The sequence below is a fragment of the Pipistrellus kuhlii genome, unplaced genomic scaffold, assembly GCF_014108245.1.
Source record: "Pipistrellus kuhlii isolate mPipKuh1 unplaced genomic scaffold, mPipKuh1.p scaffold_m20_p_40, whole genome shotgun sequence".
Lineage (NCBI taxonomy): Eukaryota > Metazoa > Chordata > Mammalia > Chiroptera > Vespertilionidae > Pipistrellus > Pipistrellus kuhlii.
Genome location: NW_023425541.1, coordinates 2,800,255 through 2,821,229, shown reverse-complemented (window position 1 = coordinate 2,821,229; position 20,975 = coordinate 2,800,255). Strand labels below are relative to the sequence as shown.

The 20,975-nt window shown below is 40.1% G+C and overlaps 1 pseudogene; it reads left to right on the top strand.

Moving 5' to 3' along the window:
• Positions 1-18,556: 18,556 nt before the first annotated feature.
• On the top strand, positions 18,557-19,451 carry LOC118704102 (annotated as a pseudogene).
• The last annotated feature ends 1,524 nt before the right edge of the window (positions 19,452-20,975 follow it).

Below are 20,975 nucleotides of genomic sequence, written 5' to 3'. Positions count from 1 at the left end.
TTGGCTTCCCCTTCCCCCCAGTTGATTTGTATTAACATTTTTTTTATTTTTGATTTTGAAGTACTTTTTACTGACATAGAAAGTGCAAGTAAGCCCAAATAATTGCCCTATATCCTTCACTCAGCTTCTCTATTTAACATTTTACCACATTGCAATATCATTCTCTCTTTGTGTGTGTTTCTTTCTCAAGCATCTGAGATTTAACTTGCAGACATTTTGCTACATTACCCCTGTACAGTATTTCCTAAAAACAGGGATACTCTTCTATATGACCATGGTACAACCATCAAAGTTAGGAAATAAACATTCATTTCTACTACTAGAAATTATCTCACTGATTATCCTAAAACTAAGTCCTTCATAAGTTGTATTTAGTTGTCATGTCTCATCTCCTGCAAACCAAAACAATTTCTGTCTTTCCTTATCTTTCATGAACTTGATACTTTTGAAGAGTACAGGATAACTATTATACTTTGTAGCAGGAACCTCAACTTGAATATATATGATGTTTCCTTTCCTAATTATTAGATTCAGTTGATGCATTTTGAGTAGGCATATCACAAAAGCTATAATATATGTTCTTCTCAGTGCAGCATACCAACAGGTTCATAAGGTCAGTTTGTCACATTACTGGTTAAAGTTAACATGGTGTCTACCAAGTGCCTAGTAATTGATACGTAATTATGAAGTACTTTTTGGAAGATATTTGAGACTAAATATCCTGTTTCTCATTAAACTTTTCACTCACTAGTTTTAGCATCCACTGATGAGTCTTGCCTGAATTAATTTTTACTGTGATGGTTGTTAAACATGCATTTTCAAATTTCCATCATTCCCTCTTTATTTATTAGTTGGCATTTGTTAGGTGGAGCATTTACTTCTCCCCCATTTATTTATTCATGTGTTTTTAAAAATATATTTTATTGATTTTTTTTACAGAGAGGAAGAGAGAGGGATTGAGAGTTAGAAACATCGATGAGAGAGAATCATCAATCAGCTGCCTCCTGCACACCCCCTACTGGGGATGTGCCCGCAACCAAGGTACATGCCCTTGACTGGAATCGAACCTGGGACCTTTCAGTCCGCAGGCCGACACTCTATCCACTGAGCCAAACCAGTTTCGGCTTATTCATGTTTTTTTAAAGGACCAAATACCTCACCTTATCCACGGCGAAATCTGACCTTTCCATAGTGGAGTGAAGAGCTCCTTTGAATCCGTGTACTTGCGCCAATTGGGGACCAGTATTCTGGGGCTCACAGCTGTGCAGTGGTTGCCGCAGTTGTGGATTTTCAGGCTTCCGATAAAATCCACTTTACCTTTTAAGATGGTGCGGTTTCTGCATCCAAGCCTCTAGCTCTAGGAGGGGACCCAGCCACAGTGTGGGCTGCCAGGTCAGGGGAACCCTGTCCAGCAGTCCCCCACCTTCTCCTGAGTTTAGCTGTCCCTTAACTTCCTAACAAACACTCTCCGTGTGATCCTCAACTGTTCTTTCTTTCTGCTCTGGGACAAGGCTCAGAACACATCTGTCTGTTCGGCCACCATTTTTCTCCTCTTTCTAATTTTTTATGTTGTAGAGTTAGATAATTTATTAGCATTTTTCTTGTTTTCTGAGGTAGGCCTGTAGAGCTATGAACTTCCCTCTCATGACTGCTTACACTATGTCCCATAGATTTTTTTTATTGTTGTGTTTTCATTGTCATTTGTTACCAGTATGCTCTTTATTTATTCTTTGAATTCTTTGGTAATCCAGTCATTGTTTAATTTATCCTCCAAGTGTTTTTTTTCCCCATTGTTTTTATTGTAGTTGATTTCTAATTTTATGCCATTTTGATCTGAGAAGATTCTTACTATGATTTTTATCTTCTTGACTTTGAAGAGACTTTGCCTGTGTCCCAATATGTGGTCTACCTTTGAAAATGTTCCATGTGCACTTGAGAAGAATGTGTATTCTCTGTAGCTTTGGGGTGAAATGTTCTGAAGATGTCAATTAATTCCATCTGATCTAGTGAGTAATTTAGGATTGATGTTTCTTTGCTGATTTTTTTGTCTAGAAGATTTATCTAGTGCTTTCAATAGGGTATTAAATTTCCCTACTATCACTCTCCCTTGATATCTTTCAGGAGTTCTTTTATGTACTAGTATTTGGGTTCTCCTATATTGGGTGCATACATTTTTACTAGAGTTATATCCTCTTGTTGCATTGCTCCCTTTAGTATTATGAATTGGCCTTCCTTATCTCTTGTTATGACCTTTACTTTTAGGTCTATTTTGTAATATATAAGTATTGCTACCCCAGCTTTTTTTCATTTCCATTCGCCTGAATATTTTTTTCCATCCCTTCACTATCAGTCAGTATGATTCCTTTGTTCTGAGGTGTGTCTCTTGTAGATAGCAGATATATGGCTCATGTTTTCTTATCCATTCAGGTAAACTATGTCTTTTGATTGGAGCACTTATTCTATTTACATTTAAAGTTATTATTGATAGGTACTTGTTTGTCACCATTTTTATTCTTTATGCGTGTGTTTGTTCTTCCCTTCCTATTTCTTCTTTTTACAGCATTTTTTGCATTGGTGGCTTGGTTGTAATAAACTCCCTTTCCCCTTTTTTATTTTTTGGTAAAGCTCTTTATTTCACCTTCAATTTTTATTGATATCCTTGCTGGGTATAGTATTCTTGGATTCGGTCCTTTGCTTTGTATCACTTTGTATATTTCATTCTTTTCCCTTCTGGTTTGATGTGTTTCTGTTGATAAATCAGTTGATAATCTAACGAGAGATCCCTTATAGGTAACTTTCTGTCTCTCTCTCTCTTGCAGCCTTTAAGATTCTTACTTTGTCGTTGTTTGACAATTTAATTATGATGTGTCTTGTTGTCGGTCTTTTTGGTTTCATTTTGTTTGGGACTCTGTGTGCTTCTTAAACATGTGTGAGATTTTTCTTCCCAACATCAGGGAAGTTTTCTGTCATTATTTCTTCAAACACGTTTTCTATTCCTCCCTCAGTCTTCTCTCCTTATGGCACCCGTATTATGTGAATGTTGCTTTGTTTTATGTTGTCCCATAGCACCCTTAGGCTCTCCTGCTTTTTAAGTTTTTAATCCAGTTGTTACTCTGCTTGGGTGTTTTTCTCTTCCTTGTCTTATAGCTCCCTAATGCAGTCCTCATCTTCTTCTAGTCTACTGTTGATAGGAGGCTATTTTGTTCTTTATTGCAGCTATGTCATTCTTTATGTCCTCCTGGTTCTTCTTCAATCCTCTTGATTCTTACACATGTTGAATTTGTCTCCCATCCTTTTCAGTTTCCTTATGATCATTGCTCTGAATTCTTTCTCTGACAAATTGTTTGACTCCATTTTGTTTACTTCCTTTGCTTATGATTCGTCATTTTCTTTTGTTCCTCATAGGGTGTCTGGTTATGTGTCTCACTTTCTACCACCTTGACCGAAAGGCACAAAATACAACTCAACATGACATGACACAGAGGGAATAAAACATGAATGTTTTCACAGCACCAATAACCCCAATAAAAATGACCATGGGAGAAAAGAGAATTGGGGAAGAGAAAAGAGTGAAAAAATGATATTGAGAGAAGGATAATAGGTAGGAGAGAAAATAAAATGAAGAAAAGAGAAAAAAAAAATACATACTAGTATATGGGGAGGAAACTCCACAAAACAAATAAACCAAAAATTGCAAACAACAAACACCTAGTTAAAAAGGGGGAAACTGAATCTGAAAAGGCAGAGCTTATTTCCAGAAAGTAGTGTAAAGGGATTGAATGAATGGAGGAATGGCCACAGTTCAGTATAGGGGAAGTAGAAAGATAATGAGTGGATAAGAAGAAAACTAAAAAACAGCCGAAACCGGTTTGGCTCAGTGGTAGAGCGTTGGTCTGTGGACTGAAAGGTCCCAGGTTCGATTCCGGTCAGGGGCATGTACGTTGGTTGCGGGCACATCCCCAATAGGGGGTGTGCAAGAGGCAGCTGGTCGATGTTTCTCTCTCATCAAATTTTCTAGCTCTCTATCCCTCTCTCCTCCTCTCTGTAAAAACTCAATAAAATATATTTAAAAAAAAAAAAAGAAGAAGAAAACTAAAAAACAAAATAATCAACATAGAGACAAAATGTCAGCAGAATAGAAGGATGTGCCCAGAGCCTTGTCCTGGAGAAGATACTTGTAGAATGAGCAACTAAATCAAATAACATCCACCCTGAATTGGCAAATTAGACACATATGGTGAGACAATTCATAGCTGGGAAGGGCAGAGGATACCTAGAGAATGGTAAAATCAAGGATCTGGGCTGAACTCAGAACCCAGAGGGTCAAAGAGAAACTGCACGGCACTGAGTCTGTGTCCCTTGGGACAGGCATAGTGACTGACTGTGGAAAAGGGGTCCTCAGAACTCCTGGCAGAAAGGGATACTAGATCTGGGTCCACAGCCAAGAGAGATTGAGCTCAGAGGGGACAGCCTGGATGACCGCCCAGACTACACAATACCTGAGAAAGAGGTGCTTACAGTGGCACAACTTTCCCCTCTTTTTGGTCTTTGCTTTTATATGCTGAGCCTAGATCATAGGGCCTTTCAAATACAGGCACTCACCCATGGCTGAGGTACAGGTGGAGGTGCAGACTTGTGGAGTCTGGGGAGAATCTTGGAAGAGGAGAGGGTTGGGAAAGAGTGGCCTCGAGTCTGGCACTGAGTCATAATTGACTTGCCAAATCTAGGCAGCCATTTTCTCCTGAAAAGACAGACCCTTCCTGCAGTCACAAGCAACCAAGATAGCCACTTCTACACTACACCCTGAGTAATACAAAAAATACCAAAAAAAATCTGAATAGTCCCTGAGAGCCCACAGGGACTGGCCTAAAGAAAGGCCTTCATTCCCAGCAACAGGAAATGAAGAAGTTGCAGAAAATATAGAAAAGTTGGATCTTAAATCAGCCCTCATTTTTATTTTTATTTTATTATATCTTTTTTTCTTTTCCTTTTTTCTTTTATTTCTTTATTTTCTATTTCTTTTTGCATTATTTTTCATGTTAATTTTTTATTTTATCCTACTTTTTAAAATTAAAATTTTAAAATGTATTACTATTTTTTTTCTTCTCTTTCTCTTTCTTCTTATCCACTCATCCTCTTTCTATTTCCTCTATACTGGTCCTTCCCATCTTCATCCAATTCCTTAACCTTACTTTCTGTATATAGGATTCTGCCCCCACCCTCTTTGCTGGGTATTTGGTATTTGTATGTTTTGGTTTATCTGTTTGCTCTCTGGTGTTTGCTCCCCATATATTTTTTTTCCCTTTTTCTGTCTTTTTTTCTTTTCTCTCTTAAATATCATTTGTGCTCTTCTTTCTCTCCCCTAATTCTCTATCCTTTAGTGATCACTTATATTGGGTTTATCGGTGTCATGAGTACATTTGTGTTTTGTTCCCTTTGTGTTATGTCTTGTCAAAGTGAACTTTATCCTGTTTGGTCAATGTGGTAGAGAGTGAGCCATGTAACTAGACACCTGGAGAGAAGGCTCCATCCACAAACAGGTCAATAACACTCCAGACCCAACTACAGAGACAGGAAGAAGGTGGCAGTGAGGGAGTGAGTGTGAGTAAGTGAGGGAGCAAAAGAGGAGTGTGTGGACGTGGTGTGTGTGTGTGTGTGTGTGTGTGTGTGTGTGTGTGTGTGTCACAGTTAAATCCCATAGGATTTTGGGGGTCAGGTTTACTGGGCTCACCTAACCAGGCAACATCTGCTACTAGTGCAAACAGTCCCAGAGTGGCTGGATCTTCCACAAAGGCTGTGCCTTTTGAAGGGGAGAGCTGCTGTGACTGAGAGCCCAGCTTCACCTCCACCCAGGTTACCTTCAGATAATACCCAGGGCTCTATAGCCACATCTAATGCTTCAGCTGTGGTCCTATGGACATTGAGACTCCAGCCACCATGGGCACAGGTTCCTGTGAGTTCCGATGCCCACTCCCCTCTGGCCATCCCAATGCTTTAGCCCAGGGTACCATGATCACATGAGCAGCAACCACATGAGCAGCCCGCCCCATCCAAGGAGAAGCAGCCTCACACAGCCTGCCCCCATCTAGGAGCAGGAGCCCCATGAGCAGTCCACTCCCATCAGAGGAGCGGCTGCCTTACACGGCCTGCCCCCATCTGAGGAGAAGCAACCCTGTGAGCAGCCCACCGCTGTCCAAGGAATAGCAGTCCGCTCCCATATAAAGAGCAGCAGCCATGAAAGCAGTCCACCTGTCTGAGGAGCAGCAGCCTCACAAGCAGCCCACCCGCATCTGAGGAACAGCAGCCACACGAGCAGTCCACCCCCATATGAGGAGCAGTAGCTGTGAGAGCACCTTGCACCTATCCAAGGAGCAGCAGCCATGCAAGCAACCTGTCCCCATCTGAGGAGCAGCAACCTGCCTCTGTCCAAGTAGCAAGAGCTGCACAAGCGGCCTTCCCTCATCCAAGGAGCAGCATCCCCATGAGCAGCCTGCCCCAATCCAAGGAGCAGAAACTACACAAGTATCCTGCCCCTGCGATCCACAGGAGCCACCATCGCTGCAAGCAGTGCCCACCAGAGAAGCTGCCACCAACTGAGGAGCTGTTGCTGCCATGACTGCCTGAGGAGCAGGCACTGCCCGAGGAACCACTGCATCCAAGGAGCAGCCACTGCATGACTCAGCACCTAGATCCTTCAGTAAGAGCAAACATGGGAAGACAAACCCACAAAGGAAAGAAAAAGAGGAATTTCAAGAAAAGCAGCTAAGTGAAATAGAGGCTTGAAATGTGTCAGAAAAAGAATTCAGCATAAGAGTGATACAGTTCATAAACCAGATGGATTAAAAAAATCAACAACTTATGTAAGAATTAAGAAGAAATAAAGAGTGATATAGCTGAAATAAAAAACACTATGGAAGGTTTCAACAGCAGACTAGGAGAAGCGGACGACAAAATTAGTGAATTAGAAGACATGGAAGCATACATACCCAAACTGAACTGCAATGGGAGAAAAAAAAAATTAAAAGACAGGAGAATAACCTAAGGGAAATTTGGGACAACATGAAACGAAGCAACATACGAATAATAAGAGTGCCAGAATGACAGTAAGAGGAACAAGAGTTAGAAAACTTATTTGAAGAAATAGTGTCAGAAATCTTCCCAGATGTGTGGAAGAAAAAAAAAATCACACAAGCATAGAAAGTCCCAAACAAGATGAACCCTAAAAAACCCACACCAAGACATGTCGTAATTATGATGGCAAACATTCAGGACAAAGAGTGAATCTTAAAGGCTGCATAAAGAGACTGAAAGTTACATACAAAGGATCTCCCATTAGATTATCAAATGATTTCTCAACAGAAACATATCAGGCCAGAAAGGCATGGAAGGAAGTATACAACGTGATGCAAAGCAAGGGACTGAATCCGAGAACACTTTATTCAAAATGGAAGGGTAAATAAGAAGCTTCACAGACAAAAAATAAAAATAAAAAATAAAAACCACGAAGGGAGTTTATCACTACCAAGCCAGCAATGCAAGAAATGCTAAAGGATCTGCTGTAAAAAGAAGAAATAAAGAGGGAATAAGGTACACAGGCATAAAAAATAAAAATGGCTATAAACCAGTACCTATAAATAATAACTTTAAATGTAAATGTACTAAATGCTCCAATCAAAAGACATTGAGTAGCTGAGTGGATAAGAGAACATGATCCATATATATATATATATGCTGTCTACAAGAGATCCACCTCAGATCAAGGGACTCACAGAGATTGAAAGTGAAGGGATGGAAAAACATCTTTCAGGCAAATGGAAATGAAAAAAAGCTGTGTTAACAATACTTATATCTGACAAAATAGACCTCAAAGTGAAAGCGATAACAAGAGATAAGGAAGACCACTTCATAATACTAAAGGGATTGCTATAAGAAGAGGATATAACCCTGGTAAACATATATGCACCGAATGCAGTAGCACCCAAATAAAAAAATAAAAATAAATAAAAACTCCTGGAAGATATCAAGGGAGAGAATAACAACAATATAATCATAGTAGGGGACGTAAATACCCCACTGATAACTTGTGATAAATCCTGTAGATAAAAAATTAGTAAAGAAACAATAATCTTAAATGACTCACTAGATCAGATGGACAAAATTCACATCTTCAGAACATTTCACTCAAAAGCCATGGAATATATGTTCTTCTCAAATGCACATAGGACATTTTCAAAGATAGACCACATATTGGGTCACAGGCAAAGTCTCTCCAAATTCAAGAAGATTGAAATCATATCAAGCATCTTCTCAGACCACAATAGCATAATATAGAAATAAACCACAATAAAAACAATAAAAAATTCAAACAATTGAAAGATGAATAGCATGCTATTAAACAATTATTAAGTTACCAAAGAGATCAAAGAAGAAATTAAAAACATCCTGGAAATAAATGACAATGAAAACAACAATCCAAAATCTATGGTAGACAGAGAAAGCGGTCCCAGGCCTACTTCAAAAAATAACAAAAACAAACAAACAAACAAAAAAGGAAAAATGGTAATAAATCATCTAAATCTACAACTTAAAGAATTAGAGAGCAACAAGAAAATCCCACAGTGAGCACAAGGAATGAGATAATAAAGATCAGAGCATAAAAAAATGACATAGAGACTAAAAGAAAATACAAAAGATCAATGAAACCAAGAATTGGTTTTTTGAGAGGATAAACAAGATTGGTGAACCTCTAGCCAGGCTCACCAAGAAGCAAAGAGAGAGGACCCAAATAAATAAAATCAGAAATGAAAGAGGCAAAATAACAACAGACCCCACAGAAATTGAAAGGATTGTTTAAAAAAAAACAACAACAACAACAAAAAACTGAGAACAACTATTCCAACAACTAGACGGCCTAAAGGAAAGTGACATATTCCTAGAAAAATACAACCTTCCAAAACTCAATCAGAAAGCATCTAAAAGTCTCAATATGCCAATAACTATGGAGGAAATTGAAGCAGTCATCAAAAAGCCTCCAGCAAACAAAAGCCCAGGACCAGATGGCTTCACAGTGGAGTTTCCCAAACATTCAAAGAACTAAATCCTATCCTCCTCAGACCATTCCAAAAAATTCAAGAGGAAGGAACATTTCCAAGCTCATTATACGAATTCAGCATTACCCTAATATCAAAACCAGGTAAAGACAACAATTTGAAAGAGAATTTTAAACCGATATCCCTCATGAACATAGATGCCAAAATCCTCAACAAAATTCTAGCAAATTGGATCCAATATTGCATTAGAAATATCATACATCATGACCAAGTAGGATTTATACTGGGGATGCAAGGATGGTACAATATCCACAAATTTATAAATGTGATACATCACATAAACAAATTGAGAGATAAAAATTACATAGTCATATCAATTGATGCAGAAAAAACATTTGACAAAATCCAACACCCTTTCTTGATAAAAATCCTCCACAAAATGGGAATAGAAGGGTCATACCTCAACATCATAAAAACCTTATATACCATACCTACAGCCAACACCATACTCAATGGGAAAGACCTAAAACATTATATCTAAGAACAGGAACAATACAGGATGCCCACTTTCACCACTGCTTTTTTACATAGTACTGGAACTATTAGCCATTGCAATTAGACAAGAAGAAGAAATAAAAGGCATCCAAATTGAAAAAGAAGATGTATAACTACCTTATTTGCAGATGACATGATACTGTACATAAAAAACCCTAAAGACTCCATAAAAAATTATTAGATTTAATAAATGAATTTGGCAATGTAGCAGGATACACCAAGAATTCTATGGCATTTTTATACACCAAGAGTTAACTTACAGAAATAGATATTAAAAAAACAATCCCATTTACCATCATACAAAAAAAAATTAAGATACCTAGGAATAAACTTAAATGAGTTAAAAGTTCTGTACTTGGAAAACTATAGGACACTAAAAAAAAAAAAAGAGATAGAGGAAGACATAAACAAATGGAAGAACATACCATATTCAAGGACTCTTAGAATCAACATCATTAAATGTCCATACTACCCAAAGCAATCTATAAATTCAATGCACTCCCCATTAAAATACCAACAGCATATTTTACCAACCTAGAACAAACTCTCCAAAAATTCATCTGGAATAAGAAGATCCTGAATAGCTGCAGCAATCCTGAGAATGAAGAACAAAGTAAGTGGGATCTCAATACCAGATAGCAAGCTGTATTACAAAGCCACTGTTCTCAAAACTGCCTGGCACTGGCACAAGAACAGACATATAGACCAATGGAATGGAATAGAGAACACAGAAATCCACCCAAACCACTATGCCAAATTAATATTTGACAAAGGAGGTAAGAACTTAGAATGGAGTCAAGGCAGTCTCTTCAACAAATGGTGTTGGAAAAATTTGACAGATACATGCAAAAAAAGGAATCTAGACCACCAACTTATACCATACACAAAAATAAACTCACAATGGATAAAGGAATTAAACATAAGATGGAAAAACATAAAAATATTAGAGGAATCCAGAGGCAGCAAAATCTTAAACATATGCTAAAGCAATATCTTCACTAACACAGCTACTAGGGCAATGAAAGCTAAAGAGAAAATAAGCAAATGGGACTACAACAAAATAAAAACCTGTACAGCAAAAGAAACCATCAACAAACCAACAAGAAAGCCCACTGCATGGGAGAACATATTTGCCAATGTTATCACTGATAAGGGTTTAATATACAACATTTACAGGAAACTCACAACTTAACAAAACAAACAAAAAAAAAGATAAACAACCCAATCAAAAACTGGGCAAAGGTCCTAAATAGATACTTTTCAAAAGAGGACATAAAGAAGGCCAAGAAACATATGAAAACATGCTCAAAGTCACTAATTATCTGAGAGATGCAAATCAGAACAACAATTTGGTACCATCTCACATTTGTCAGAATGGCTATCATCAACAAATCAACAAGTGACAAATGCTGGGGAGATGCAGAGAAAAAGGATTCCTCGTGCACTGCTGGTGGGAATGCAGACTGGTGCAGCCACTGTGGAAAACGGTATGGTTTCATCACAAAACTAAAAATGGAACACCTATTTGACCCAGTGATCCCACTTCTACCTAATATATCCTAAGAAACTAGAAACATCAATCAAAAAGGATATATGCACCCCTATGTTCATAGTGGCACAATATACCATAGCTAAGATTTGGAAACAGCCTAAGTGCCCATCAGCAGATGACTGGATTAAAATAATGTGGCACATCTGGAATACTACGTTGCCATAAAAAAGAAGGAATTCTTATCATTTGCAACAGCATGGATGGAACTGGAGAGCATTATGCTAAGTGAAATAAGCCAGTCAGAGAAAGATAAATATTACATGATCTCACTCATTTGTGGAATATAATGAACAACATAAACTGATGAAGAAAAACAGATCCAAAGACAGAGAAGCATTGATCAGACCATCAAACTTCAGAGGAAAGGTAGGGCAGGGCAGGGGTAAGGGGGAGAGATCAACCAAAGGATTTGTATGCATGCATATAAGTCTAACCATGGACACAGACACCAGAGGGTGAGGCCATGAGTGGGGGGTGGGGAGCAATGGGGGGGATAAGGACACATATGTAATACCTTAATCAATAAAGAAAAAAATTAGAGTACTTGTTATAGAGAAATATAAGGGGGAAAAATAATAAAATAAAAATAAAGAAATAAATAGATGGAAAACAATACCCTTCCTTAATCTATCTACTAATATCTATATATTTATCTATTTTTGGAAAAGTACAATAAAGAACAAATAGGCTTGAATTTGGTGAGTGAAACTAATTAAGCAATTAGGAGAAGAAGAGAGCAAGAGAGAAGGGGAGGGGGTTAAAACATAAAAAAATAAAATAGCCAAAACCGGTTTGGCTCAGTGGATAGAGTGTCGGCCTGCGGACTGAAAGGTTGCAGGTTTGATTCCGGACAAGGGCATATATGCCTTGGTTGCGGGCACATCCCCAGTGGGGGGTGTGCAAGAGGCAGCTGATCGATGATTCTCATGATGTTTGTAACTCTTTATCCCTCTCTCTTCCTCTCTGTAAAAAATCAATAAAATATCAATATATTTTAAAAATAAATTAATAAACAAATAAATAAATAAATAAATTGGCTACCATAGAAATAGAAAAGAGAAGCATGCATGAACTTGGAGCAGGGGAGAAGAAATTAGATATATGAATATGCCAACAGAGACTACTATAAATAGTAATGTGTCAATAAAGCAGATAAAGAAGATTAACTTTTAACAAGTGGTAAAAAGAAAGGAGAAAGAAAAACTAAAGCAGTAACCGGAGAAGAGAAACGGGATGAAAAAGGGAGTGAGGAAGAAAAGGTTGGCAAAAAAGAAAAAAATGAGAAAAAATAAATAATGATTAAAAATGTAATGAACACTAATAAAAAAATGAAAGGTTAAGAAATTAAAAAATTCCTTTTCTTTCTTAAGTAAAAGATAAAAAATTTAAAAAGTGAAATATTGAAGTTTCATTCATTTAAGCTGAGTTTTAATGTCCCATGGGGACTGGTTTAAGACCCCTCTCTATTGCTCTGTCTGCCACGTCTCACCTTCCTGTTATGTAATCATCATCATCATCACCCTGTTGAAGTTCCCAGCGATCCACTGCTCTTCTGTGTCTGTCTCCACAGCCTTGGTTTCAGACAGGCGGGACCAATCTGCCTGGTTTGGCTGCCTGCTTTCAGTGGTATTTACACAAGCGCCTATTTCTAACATGGGCTCTAGGTGGCGGTGTTGCTGTATTAGTTTCCAGGACCAAATGGCCCCTCAACCCAGTCCCCGAGGGTTCCCTGGGGGTATTCAGAATCCTTATTTCCCTACAGAGCTTGAGACTGAGTGCTGTGCTAGTTGCCCTGTGGGTGTTGCTATGAGGGGCTGGCTATTCAGGAGAAAAAATGGCTGCTTAGGGTTGGAGGGAGCAGAATTTCCCAGAGCTGGATTTCTGGTCGCCTCTCCAGGTCTTGCTCCCCAGCCTCCACAAAACTGCACCTTTACTGGCACCACAGCCTCGCTGCTGCAAATACTATGTACTGGTTGAGCTAGTAAAAGCAAGGACCTTATAAAGGCAGAGCAACCTCACCGCTGCATGCTTATCTCACCCAGCACTGCGCCGCCAGTGCAGGTCTTCAGGCTGCCTTTCTGGGCACAGTCTTCCACAGCTGTGGATTTAGATCTAGAATCCCTAGCTGCCAGCAGCCCTCTGGATTGCCTTCCACAGTTGAGTGTTACACATATCTCCAAGACTTGGTGCAGGGCAGGCTCCTTCTGACCCTCTCATCCCAGTAGTCAGGCGAGTCTCTCTCTCCAGCCCAGATCCTCCATCCTACCACTCTTTGGCATTCTCTGTCCTTTCTGGCCATAAATTGTCTCATCAGCTGTGTTTAACTCTCCAATTCCAGGTAGATGTTATTCAATTTAGTTGTTTCTTCTATCTGCTCTGTGGCAAGGTGAGGACATGTCCGCCTATTTCGCTGCCATTTTGTCTGCCCCCAGATACACTTTTTAGGAGTCTGCAGCTGGGGAGTCTGGAGTCTTAGTGTTCGTGGGACCACAGCCAAGGCAGCAGGTCCCTCGCGGGGTGACTGTACCAGGTGGTGTCTGCGGGCTCCTCGGTAGAGGTGAGGCTGGGCTTCCAGTCACAGCCTCTTTCCCCTTCAAGATAGCGAGGCTTCTGTGGCAGAGCCGGCCATCCTGGGAGAGATTGCAGTGGTAGCAAAGACTGCCCAGCTATGGGAGATGGGTCATCAGCCCCTAAAAGTCCTGCAGAATATAACTGCCCCCACACACACACACCACATGTCTTTGCACTCCCCTTTCCCTCTCTCACTCACTCTCTCCCTCACTGCTGTCCTGCCAGCTGCCATCTTGAAGGACCAATGTGTGTGTGGGTGGGGGAGTTTAATCCTCACATGAGGACATATATTTTTTCCATTACTTTTTATAGATAGTGAAAGGGAGGGAGAGAGAAAGAGAGAAACATTGATGTGAGAGAGACACATCGATTGGTTGCATCCCTCACAAGCTCTGACCAGGGCCAGGGATCAAACCTGCAATCAGGTATGTGCCCTTGACCAGGAATCAAACCCACAACACTTCAGTGCACAGGCTGATGCTCACCGGCCAGGGCTTCTTTGAATGTTTTAAAATTTACCTGTGAAGCCATCTGGTCCAGGACTTTTGTTTGTTTGTTTGTTTGTTTGTTGGAAGTTTTGATGTGTGTGTGTGTGTGTGTGTGTGTGTGTGTGTGTGTGTGTTAATTCTCACCCAATGATATTTTTCCATTGAATTTTAGACAGAGTGGAAGGAACGGGGAGAGACAGAGAAAAATATCGTGAGAAAAATACAAGTCATCTTTCTGTCAAAGAACAGTTTAGACAGCCGCCATTTTGGACCCAGTGACTTGGCAACTGCCATGTTGGCAGCATAGCTTGCAGGTCCCCTGGGGGCCGCCCTTTGAATTAGCCAATCTCGAAAGACTGTGCACCTGAGTTCCAATGAAGAGCAAAGGACAGGTCACGTGCATCAGGGATTATAAAGCCAAGCAGTCTGCTCAGTATGCACGGCTTCCAGACCATGTGTATGTGCACACACTTCTATGTAGAAGTAAAGATGTTTGCCTTGCTGTCTGGCTCCCAAGTGTTTTGTATTCTATCAGAACCCCTGACTTGGGGGCTCACCTTATTTCTAACAAATATCAATGTGAGAGACACATGGATCGGTTGCCTTCCACATTCATCCTGACCGGGGCCAGGGATTGAGCCTGCAACCAAAGTACATGCCCAGGTATATGCCCTAGACCAGAATCGAACCTAGGACCTTTCAGTCCATGGGCAAACACTCCAACCATTGAGCAAACCTGGATGGGGTTGTTGGGAGTTGTTTTAATTACTACTTTGAGTTCATTGGTGTAATTGGTCTGTTTAGATTTTCTTGATTCGGTTTTGAAGATAGTATATTTCTAGGGATTTATCTATTTCTCCCAGATTATCCAATTTTTGGCATATAGTCATAATATTTTTTTAAAAAAATATATTTTATTGATTTTTCACAGAGAGGAAGAGAGAGGGATAGAGAGTTAGAAACATCGATGAGAGAGAATCATCGACCAGCTGACTCTTGCACACCCCCTACTGGGGATGTGCCCTCAACCAAGGTACATGCCCTTGACCGGAATCTAACCCAGGACCTTTCAGTCCACAGGCCGATGCTCTATCCACTGAGCCAAACCGGTACCGGCAATTCATATTTTTAAAATAATCCTTTGTATTTCTGGTGTCAGTTGTTACTTCTCCTCTTTTATTTCTGATTTTATTAATTTGGGTCCCCTTTCTTGTTTTGTTTGATGAGTGTGATTAAAGGCTTATCAATCTTGTTTATCTTTTCAAAGACCTAGCTCTTGATTTCACTGATCATTTTTAATTTTTTATTAAGGTATTATATGTGGGGAAAAACCAAGATGGCGACCTAGGTAAGTGCCTAAACTACCACCTCGCACAACAATTTCAAAACAACAACCAAATGATAGAATGGACATGATCCAAAACCACAGGAAAGCTGGCTGAGTGGGAAATTTACAATTAGAAAGTAGGAGAGAGGCTCACGGGTCAGGGGAGCCGTAAAGCACTGAAGTAAAGAGACGTATGCACAGAAAGGAAGGGCGGCCAAGTTCCTGGCTGGCAGGAGGGGAAAGGAAGCCCCCGACTGCACTGCATCCCAACCCTGGCCGAAACCCCATGGACCCAGGCTCATATGAGTGGAGTCTGGACTGTAGAGAAAAGCACCCGGAGACTCAGAGACTGGGAGACTCAGGGAAGACGGGAGCCCCAGCAAGCAGGGTCTAGAGTCTCGCACCAGTGAGTGCGCACAGAGAGGTCTGACAGCGGATTGCCACAGCCTCTCCATAGTGGAAGGAATCGGAAGCTCCTGACTGCACTGAACCCCAGTTCTGACTGCACTGAGCACTGAAACCCAGTTCAGGGCAAGCCCTTGGAGCACCCACGCTCTTACAAGGGGAATCTGGACGGTGAGGTGGAAACTCAGGGGATCCGTGAAAGACAGAGGTCTGAGCCACACACACAAAGGCAGGGCTGAAGGGAAGCCAAGACTGTCAGCTCAGCCCTGAGACTCCGCCCCATCCAAGCTGAGCACAGAGGCTTTGCTATTTTGCAAGTCTGGTCCAATAAGACTGTCTCCAATACAGAAAGTATTCCGACATAGACATAGCTGATACTCACATCTAATTGGCCTGGAGGTCAATTCCTCCCAGTGATACCAACAACAATCAAGACTTAACCACAGCCAAAACCGGTTTGGCACAGTGGATAGAGTATCAGCCTACAGACTGAAAAGTCTCAAGTTCAATTCCATTGAAGGGCATGTAACCTGGTTGTGGGCACATCCCCAGTAAGGGGTGTACAAGAGACAGCTGATTGATGTTTCTCTCTCATGGATGTTTCTAGCTGTTGACCAGTCTCTTTTCCTCTCTGTAAAAAATCAATAAAATATACTAAAAAAATAAAAATAAAAATACTTAACTACAACAAGGCTGTATGCGCAGTCCACAAAGGAGAACACTAAGAGTGTCTACTCAGGTAACTCGGGAGGCTGACCCACCAGCCCATATATGGCACCAAACACACAAAGCTACCCTACCAACTCAGGAAAGCAGCGAAAATGAGGAAACAGATCTCAAACGAAAGAAATGGAGGAGAACAAAAGGCTGGATATAGAGTTCAAAACCACGGTTATAAGGTTTTTCAAGAATTTCCTAGAAAAGGCTGATAAATTTAGCCAGACCCTCGAGGATATGAAAAAGGACAAACTAGAAATTAAACATACGCTGACTAAAATAAAGACCCACCAGCAGACTAGCGGATCCCAACCATCAAGTCAAAGATTTCGAATACAAAGAGGCAAATGACACTCCTCCAGAGAAGCAAGAAGAGAAGAGAATCCAGAAAGTTGAAAATTGTGTAAGAAACCTCTGGGACAACTTCAAGCATACCAACATCAGAATTATGAGGGTTCCAGAAGAAGAGAGAGAGCGAGATACTGAAAACCTATTTGAAGAAATAATGACAGAAAACTTCCCCCACCTGGTGAAAGATATAGACTTACAAGCCCAGGAAGTGCACAGAACCCCAAACAAGAGGAACCCCCAAAGAGGACCACACCAAGACACATCATAATTAAAATGCCAAGGGCAAAAGACAGAGAATCTTACAAGCAGCAAGAGAAAAGCAGTTAGTTACCTATAAGGGAGCACCCATACGATTGTCAGCTAATTTCCCAACAGAAACCATTTCTTGCCAGAAGGGAGTGGCAAGAAATATTCAAGGTGATGAATAGAAAGAACCTACAGCCAAAAATACTCTACCCAGCAAAATTATCATTCAGAATTGAAGGTCAGAAAAAGAGCTCAACAGATAAAAATAAGCTAAAGAAGTTCATCACCACCAAACCAGTATTACATGAAATGCTGAAAGGTATTCTTTAAGAAGAGGAAGAAGAAGAAGAAAGTAAAGATAAAAATTATGATCAACAAATACATACCTACCAACAAGTGAATCTAAAAATCAAGCGAATTAAAAATCTGAGGAACAGAATAAACTGGTTAATATAATAAAATCAGGGGCAAAAAGGGAGTGGATTGATAATTATCAGGGGGAAAGGGGTGTGGGGGATACAGGAAGAGACTTGACTAAAATCGTACACTTATGGATGAGGACAAAGGAGGGGGAGGTAAGGGCAGAGGGTGGGGTAAGGGCAGAGGGTGGGGTAAGGGCAGAGAAAGGTGGGCACAGTCTTCCACAGCTGTGGATTTAGATCTAGATTCTTCCATCTGTTTACATCTTCCTCTATCTCCTTTTCCAGTGTCCTGTCATTTTCCGCAAATACATCTTTTACCTCTTTAGTTAAGTTTATTCCTAGGTATCTTAATTTTTTTTGTATGATGGTAAATGGGATTGCTTTTTCAGTCTCTCTTTCTGTAAGTTCACTATTGGTGTATAGAAATGCTATAGATTTCTTGGCATTAATATTGTATCCTGCTACATTGCCAAATTCATTTATTAAATCTAATAATTTTTTATGGAGTCTTTAGGGTTTTTTAATGTACAATATCATGTTATCTGCAAATAGGGACAGCCTTACTTCTTCTTTTCCAACTTCAATGCCTTTTATTTCTTTTTCTTGTCTAATTGCAATGGCTAAAACTTCCAATACTATGTCAAACAGGAGTGTTGAGAGTGGGCATCCCTGTGCATGAGGGTTCCTGTCTTGTACCTGTTCTCAGGGGAAATGGTTTTAGTTTTTACCCATTGAGAATGATGTTTGTTGTGGGTTTATCATATATAGCTTTTATATGTTGAGGTATGATCCTTCTATTCCCACCTTGTTGAGAGTTTTTATCAAGAAAGGGTATTGGATTTTGTCAATTGCTATGACTTCAAGCATTCATCATGGTCCAGTGTTTGACATACCGTTTGTGACTGTCCTGAAATATAGCCTCTAACAAAACTAGGGTGTCCCAACCCTAGTCAGTTTAGCTCAGTGGATAAAGTGTCAGCCTGCAGATTGAAGGGTCCCAGGTTTGATTCCAGTCAAGGGCACATGCCCAGGTTGCAGGCTCGATCCCCAATAGAGGGTGTGCAGGAGGCAGCTACAATAGTTATTGATGTTCTCATTATTGATATTCCCATCTCTCCCTCTCTCTCCCTCTCTGAGATTAAAAAACAAAAACAAACAAACAGCCAAAACTGGTTTGGCTCAGTGGATAGAGCGTCAGTCTGTGCACAGAAGGGTCCCAGGTTTGATTCCGGTCACGGGCATGTACCTTGGTTGCGGGCACATCCCCGGTAGGAGGTGTGCAGGAGGCAGCTAGTCGATGTTTCTTTCTCATCGATGTTTCTAGCTCTCTATTCCTCTCCCTTCCTCTCTGTGAAAAATCAATAAAAATAAATTTAAAAAAACACAAAACAAAACAAACAAACAAAACAAAAAACTGGGCTGTCCCAAAACCCTGGCAATAGAATTGTTTACCTTTATGCCAAGAAGGTTGGGAAAGCACAAAAATCTGCATGTGGTATGTGCCCAGGCTGACTTCATGGACAGGTTCATGCTGTGAGACCTAAAGTTCTAATGAAATCGTATAAAGTGAAACAACATGTCAGCAGGGCCTATGGTGAATCCATGTGTGCTAAATGTGTCTGTGACAGGTTGAAGTGTGCTTTCCTTATTGAGGAGCAGAAAATCATTGTGAAAGTGTTGAAGGCAACACGCACAGTTAGGAAGTTAAATAAATTTTTAAAACAAATCGTTATTGTTCAGATTACAGTTGTTCTTTTTCCCCTATAGCTCCCCCTCCCTACTAGATTCCCACCCCACCCTATGCCCTTACCCCGCTTCATTGTCATAGATGTCATATTTTTGTCCAATCTCTTCCTGCTCCTCCCACAACCCCTTCTCCCCAAGAATTGTTAGTCCACTCCCTTTCTATGCCCCTGATTTTATTATATTCACCAGTTTATTCTGTTTTTCAGATTTTTTATTCACATAAATTTTAGATTCACTTGTTGATAGATATGTATTTTTGTCACTTGGTTGTTCATAATTTTTATCTTTTTCTTTTTCTTCCTCTTAGAGAATACCCTTCAGTATTTCATATAATACTGGTTTGGTGGTGATGAACTTCTTTAGTTTTTTCTTGTCTGTGAAGCTCTTTGTCTGACCTCCAGTTCTGAATAATAGCTTTGCTGGGTAGAGTTCTTGCTATTCATCATTTTGTATATTTCTTGCCACTCCCTTCTGGCCAGCATAGTTTCTATTCAGAAATCAGTTGACAGTCATATAGGTATTCCCTTCTAAGTAACTAACTGTTTTTCTCTTGCTGCTTTTAAGATTCTCTGTCTTAGCCCTTCTAGCTGAGACACTGCTGATCCTCATAGCCAATTGGCTTAGAGATCAATGCTTCCCAGTCATACCAACAACAAGCAAGGCTTAACAACAAGACTGCACACACAGCCCACAAAGGGCTACACCAAGACTGTCCACCTCAGGAAACTGGGAAGGCTGTGCTACTGGGCTCTACCAGAACACCTAGCACACAAAACTATTCCATCAAATCAGGGAAGTAGCTAAAATGCAGAGAAGAGGCAGGACACAAAGGAAGGAGATGGAGGAAAGTAAAAGAATGGACATTGAGTTAAAAAATACAGTTATAAGGTTTTTCAAAAATTTCCTAAAAAAGGCCGATAAAATAAATGAGACCTATGAGGACATGAAAAGGGATCAACTAGAAATAAAGAAAACATTGTCTGAAATAAAAAAAAATATTATACAGAGTCCTAAAAACAGTCTGGAAGATCCCAGGAATCAAGACAAAGATTTGGAATACAAAGAAGCAAAGGACACTCCTCTAAAGAAGCAAGAAGATAAGAGAATCCAGAAAGTTGAAGATAATGTAAGAAACCTCTGGGACAATTTCAAACGAACCAACATCAGAATTATGGGGGTTCCAGAAGAAGAAAGAGAGCGAGATACTGAAAACCTATTTGAAGAAATAATGACAGAAAACTTCCCCCACCTGGTGAAAGAAATAGACTTACAAGCCCAGGAAGTGCACAGAACCCCAAACAAGAGGAACCCCCAAAGAGGACCACACCAAGACACATCATAATTAAAATGCCAAGAGCAAAAGACAGAGAATCTTACAAGCAGCAAGAGAAAAGCAGTTAGTTACCTATAAGGGAGCACGCATATGATTGTCAGCTAATTTCTCAACAGAAACCATGCAGGCCAGATGGGAATGGCAAGAAATATTCAAGGTGATGAATAGAAAGAACCTACAGCCAAAAATACTCAACCCAGCGAAGCTATCAC